Source organism: Sander vitreus, chromosome 6 (genome assembly GCF_031162955.1).
Source record: "Sander vitreus isolate 19-12246 chromosome 6, sanVit1, whole genome shotgun sequence".
Classification (NCBI taxonomy): Eukaryota; Metazoa; Chordata; class Actinopteri; order Perciformes; family Percidae; genus Sander; species Sander vitreus.
Window position 1 is genome coordinate 32946213 of NC_135860.1, and position 6659 is coordinate 32952871.

At 40.2% G+C, this 6659-nt stretch overlaps 1 protein-coding gene across 2 annotated transcripts in view; it reads right to left on the minus strand.

The window, feature by feature from the left end:
- Window positions 1–5576, minus strand: part of ncalda (neurocalcin delta a) — a 92538-nt gene extending 86962 nt beyond the window's left edge. For both annotated transcript variants that reach the window (XM_078253807.1, XM_078253808.1), the window contains exons 1-2: window positions 5463–5576; window positions 803–924 (exon numbers count right to left, since the gene is read on the minus strand). The gene's annotated coding sequence lies outside the window, so the exon portion shown is untranslated. The remainder of the gene's footprint in view (window positions 1–802; window positions 925–5462) is intronic.
- Window positions 5577–6659: the final 1083 nt, after the last annotated feature.

Consider the following 6659-nt stretch of genomic DNA (forward strand, 5'->3'; position numbering starts at 1 on the left):
CACAGTTATTCCCAAGATGAGAATACTCTCGACCCCTCAACGATAAAATTGCATCATAACTTGAGATGGAAAACTTTTTCAGTTGTCTTAACTTGTAATTAACTAATTATTGTACCAGGTCAGATTAGATGTATATTCCCTCCATTTGTTATGGGTCTGCCCCTGGATCATGGAATATCTACACAGAGAGGCATCCAGGGGGCATCCTAATCAAATACACGAACCACAAAGCACCAGAGTGCAGCACAGTCATTTAAGTGGCACCGAAATGAGACCCCGAAATCTGTGTTGTTATGCGGTCCGGTAGATACCGGTCGTTTGGGTTTCAGTACTAGGAAAATATTAGGAAAGAAGCCAGTCTATCATAGGGGTGGCACTAAACAGACATCACACACCTGTAGACCTTAAAAGCACACCTTAAAAGCTTTAGTTAACAGTGTTAACTAAAGCTTTTACTAACAAATGCAGTGTATCAATCATGGTAAGTAGTTGCTGACAGAAGGCAATGTTATGAAATGAAGTATAGGCATGATCAATGTAAATGTTGCGACAAAAGTAATCACTGCTGCCCTAATTATGATCCATTCACAGTAGTGAAATCAAACTTTTACAATGGCTGTTCTCTGGGATGCCCCAGAGAATCTCTAATGTATGCAGCTGTTTTATAATACCACGGTTGATGTCTAAACACTGATGAGATATGTTCACACGCCTGCACTTATGTACAGTATCTCATATCTACAGACTATAGCTATAAAACATCGGCAATAATTAGTTCAATTGCTGTAGTTCTGTCACTCACCAGGTGGAACGTGTGGACGCCTGCAGCCCAGGTAAGTGGTTTCAGACAGCTGGGTCACTCCGTCTAGTGTTTGGCTTTATGTGTCCTTCCTTATCCACCAATGACCTAAAAGTCAACAGCACCTGAGGAAAGATGAAAAGAGAAATTCTTTAACTTCAGTTTTACCGCCAGACTTGATGTCACACTGGTATTCAACTGACCAGCAAAACAATCAGTGTTTCTGCACTTACTGTGTTTAAAATGTGAATATGTACTGTAGTGTATACGTTTGTGTTTGTATCTATAAATGCGTGTCGACAAACGTGCTTTAATGAGTAGGTCAGTGGGTGGCTGTATATCACTGACTGAGGTCCAGACGTGTAGCCTGCGTGTATCAGGGTCACTGACCTGCAGACCCAACTTCAGAGTTCATTCATGGGGTCAGAGGAAACACTGACTGAGGGCAAAGTTTAGAGTATGTTACTGTACGGCCGGCTCTTATCACTGCCTCCGTTTATTTGCGCCATTGAAGTTGCTCAGACGCTCACTGACTACTCTACTCCACGCTTTCTAAGGTTATTTAGTACAGCTGGCAAAAAAAATAAATCACAAGCACGAGAAACATTTAACAAAAGATAATTTAGAAGATAACACCAGAAATAGCCAAGCTGGTAATGCACTGCAAGGTTAAATGGCCAACTGGATTTGCAATGAAACCTATTGTAGAAGTTCATTCACCCTGTGTAATCCATATGTAAAAAGAGTTTAAACCCTAGTGTTGAATAAAGCCAACTAATTTAAAAAGTGGGATAGTACATGTATTAAGTCTAAGTACACTCTTGTACTCTTATCTGTGCACAAACATCCCAGGCCTGACCGGAAGCCTGTACTATCGCAGTAACTATGAATCCACCAGACCACCAGAGCCGGGCGAAGGCACCCTCCTCCACTGTTTTTTTCCTTCTTCTTCCTAAAAATGAAATGCATTACTTAAAAAAACAAACTGAAACAGCTAAGTATCATTCATTTGTGGCTCAGTTTAACGAAATTTACTTTGCATATCCATCAGGGGGGTGCTACCACTGCTTTCTTGTTATCGATCCACCAACCAACACTTGCTTCATACTGCTACCAGATGTTCTACACTTATTTCACATATAAAACATGTAATCATACGCTACCCTCCCATCTCACTATCTCCTCTGTCGGGGCTTAGACAGTTGAGATTGGTTAAACCTACATTGTGTCATTTTTTTTTGTTGATTTTTAGCAAAAAAAAAAAAAAAACTTTGCTCTTTCACAAATGTGTGCTCATTCATGTGTAATTACTTCCACCAACTAATCAAAGTATTCTCGTAAGCGTAGAATCTGCCATTCAGAATCATTCAGAATGCGTACGAGCGAGTCGCTCAATGGCAGCAGCCATGTTGCGCCTCCATCTTTAAAATACGTTAGCCAAAGAGGGACATACCTCCACCTTTCGCGCTTTTACACTCAGTGGCACCGTGACGAATGCCAGGGAGGGGGAGAAGATTACTTGCGACTGCCAGCCGATTTGAAAGCCTGTTGAAAATGGAGGATCGCACCTATTCTCTAGGACATGTAACAGAGTCGCCAAGGAAGTTAAAAAGAGAATTAAAATGACAACGCGACAGGCAAAGCAACAAGACCAAAGTTAATACTGGAGTGGCTTTTCCAAGATGGAAAGAGATCATAAGGAGCAAGGATTTTAAAAAGGGACGCCAAAGTTGCCTGCTTTCTTCTCGACAGGTAATACTGCCTATTTGTGTAAATTCAAAGTTTCATAGTTGCTGGGCTAACTACAGCATGGTTGTGCATAACGTCGTGATTTCCCTGGCAGACAACGCACGTCATGCAGTTGTAACACAGACAGCTAGAACAGCTGCGTGTAAACGATGGCAATACTAAGAGCTCATTTCGGGTTCGGCCACCGTAGGAGTTAGAACGCGCTCGGAATGGGGGGGGGCTAGAAAGTAATATTCAGTTGGTTGTCATATATAATTTCACCGCTAGATGGGAGAAATTCTTACACAATGGAGCTTTAAAGCAATACAAACAAGCCAGAGCATTTCCCCCCTATGCCAGTATAGATAGGTGGTGTAGCCAGACCATACCAGATTAAAGCCCAACCAATACTGGATTTTTGAGGCTGATACTAATATCAATATTTGGGGGGGAAAACTCCAATAACAATATATCAACCAATTTGTTTAAGCATACCAACACATAACATACAAAAAAATCTTTTTAGAAAATAAAATTAATAAAAAAATTTGAAGAATTGTGATCAAGATACATAATAAGAGGGACATTTTACAGTTGCTTTCTGGTGGAAACGTTTAATGGTGAAACTGTTTCTAAATTACCGTAAACCCAGTTTGGCATTTTGTTAGTTATCGACTAGTCTATATCCACGACGTTCTACTTCTGGGATTGCTCCGGTGCCGCCAGAAAATCCGTATTTCGGATTTCACTCGTTAAGGACGCATGTCTGTCCCCTTCCTCTGTCTCTGTGTTGGCGTTCTAACCTCTGGTGGATTTGTGAGGACTATGGTTAACTGCTCCTCAGATCTCTGCAGGGTAAATCCAGACAGCTAGCTAGACCATCTGTCCAATCTGAGTTTTCTGTTGCACGACTAAATCTACTTTTAAACGTACACTCCAGTCAATTAACTTCCGGGGGGCGCGGCTCTGTAGCGACCTGGGCTCGTGCTACGGTTGACTTGCAGGGGTGTGATGAATACACTAGCACTTTTTGCACTTCGCACTTTAATTATTACAGTTCATTCTTAGGATGTTTTGTTGTCTGTGCTGTCATGTGTGTCCTTCTTTTGTGTCCTACGACGCTTTGTTTATCTTATTTTTATGTTGATTTTATAATGTTTTTTTTCATGTTTGTGTTGTGAAGCAACAGATTGTTAGACTGGGTAAACCCAGCCCGATCTGCCAGCAATTTTATTTCTCCTGCAGCTCAGGCTGGAAACCTGTATTATCTAGCCTGCTTCCGTTACAAATCTGCGGGGACCAATCACAAACTGGCTTATCCACCTGGTGCGCTATTGGCTGGTTTAACACGATGACGATAGAGAAGCGACCAAGCAGCTTCTTGTTTACATTCAACATGGCGGCCACCGAAGCGCAGCAACCCGTTGATGCCGCTGCTACGTCACCCGGATCGTTGGTCTGATTGGCTGAAGGACTATCCAATCGCGCCCAGAGTCATTTGAACTATGCCCGTTGATCACGCCTCGTGCAGTAGAAAATACAGAGCAGACTCCCCAGACTAATGTTCAATCTTAAAAGATTGAGCTTGACTAACAGATTGTAGCACTATGTCCAAGACAAATTTCCCCTTGTGGACAATAAAGTGTATTCTATCTATTCTACGTGTTCCACCAAATCGAGTTCCTTCCGGGCCTATTTTGCAGCAGCACCGTGGCTTTTCTCCGGCGCTTAGCACCGCCCAAGACGATTGTGATTGGTTTAAAGAAATGCCAATAAACCAGAGAACGTTTTTTTTCCCATCCCCGAATGCTATGAGGAGTAGCAAGACCCTCCTCAAGGATGCTTTGGAGGAGGGTCAGGCAAAGCGAGAGTAGTTATCATCAGACATACACACAGATATCAATTTTCTTGCAAGAAGCTTATATTGGCCGACATGTTGGAGTGGCTGATTTATCATTCTAGCTCTAGTATACAGTACTTAATGTAATACACACAATGCATTCTAATCTAAGCAGTTCATGCCATTGCATAACAATTGATGAATTTATCTAACAATATAATATAAATATATAAAAAAAAGTGGTTAAACAGAGTTTAGGTTTGTATATTCTATATTTTACTTGATTATGGCCGAACCTTTAGTTGTCAGTTGTATCTTGGCCATAAGTGAGAAATCTCTGTAATGCAGGGATTTGCAAAATCTCTTAAGGGGGTGCATTTAACCAGACTACACTTCAGTTCAAATGTTGGGAATTCCTGATTTACATATGTTAAAAACAACAAAACAAACCTAAACTAATGGATATATTATATTGACCTAAACCCTTCTAAACTTTCTGCCCCAGGCACAGGAAACAGTTTATGAGCTTAAGAGATTCTGTTGTTGTAGTTTGTATCCGCCCAAAGCACAACCTACGAACATCTTAAAGAGCATTTGTAAATACGCAACAATGAGAGCATAATACATGTTGATAAATATGACCGACGTAGTAAGAGTGGATGGAACAAAAGCCCGCGGAACATTAAAACCGTGTGGCATCAACACGGAGCCAAAGAAAGAAGTGGGGTTACTCTACAAAGATCAACTAGCATAGACAGCTATAATGCTATGGTTTTGGATACGCCAAAGAAACGCTACAACTAACTTATGTTGACCTAAGCTGCAACACAAAAACGGAATAAGTAGCGTTAGCTAGCTAAACGTTTTATAAACGATAACGTTAGTGTTAGCGTTTGTGAAGGATATTTTATGAGACTGCTTACATTTTAACCAGGTAAGTTAAAAGAAGATGCACTAACCTAACAGTTACATTTTTACCATAGCGTAACATAGCTAACGTTATATTTTAAGTCAAGGTATGTAAAAAGAAACAGCCAATAAGAGCTATACATGCTATAAATGCCGTAAATAGATAACCTCAAACAGGAGACGTACCACTTAAATGAGAAATGTCACCAGAGGTGGCTTCTTAATCTGCCGGTAACTCGGTAAATTGCAGAGCAACACTCAGAAACACATGTATCCCCAACAAGTGTCAGTGTAGCTAGATAGCTAGTTAGATCAAAGATAGGATTTAAAGAAGATGGGCTACGTGAGAGGAAAACTGGCTCATCTTCCGGTCTGCAAAATGATGTCTGTCATGACGCATGCGCCGTCGGACGAGTCATAACTAGACTCTGGGCATAACGTTTGCCATTCGACATTTTATAAAACATGACACAAATGGTAGTTGTTTTTACAAAACTCGACATTTTATTTCTCCACCCTGGAAGCAACAGGCTATTTGAAATCCGCGTCTGCGTGCATTTGTGGTATCGAAAAAAGAGCAGAGTGAGAGTTCTGTCTTATTTCTCTTCTCTAGCCACCTCGAGCTGAATTACATTATAATTTCGTAAGACTCGACCGTCATCTAGTGGACAACTGGGAAGGTATGGCGTTTTAACCTATACCACGTTAATGACTTAACTTTTGGTAAGTGTAGTAGGGTACTGGTGAAAGTATACCACAGTTTATCTTCTGATCTAACTTGGCCAATGTTGGTGTACACGCCTCTTTACTAATACAGTTTTCCTGTCTTTGGCATAGCCTGTCGTTATAGGACTTTTCTTCTTGCCAAATTTCCAGGATTTTCCAGTATTTGTTAGAAAGAAAAAGCTCTGTCTGAACTACAGTTACATTAACTACAAGCACTACAAAATGATGTATATGTGTGTGTATATATATATATATATATATATATATATATATATATGTATATATATATATGTATATGTATATATATATGTATATGTATATATATATATATATATATATATGTATATGTATATATATATGTATATGTATAGCAATATAGCAATACCCCAACACTCATTGTGTGTCTGATGCAGGACTTTTGTACTGTATCAGCTAGTGTTTGTTATTTAGCATTGAACATATTTTATGCATGGTTTGATTATTGAAAGGGCCTGCCGGGCAAAGGCTCAGGGGCCTAAGGGGTCAGGGGGCCAGAGCCTCTGTTAACATTTCTTAATAAAAAGTAACAGAGCTCAGTTGGGTTTGTCCTGATCATATTATATTACTCCGGTAACACTTTACTTGACAGTATCGACATAATCGTGACATGACACTGTC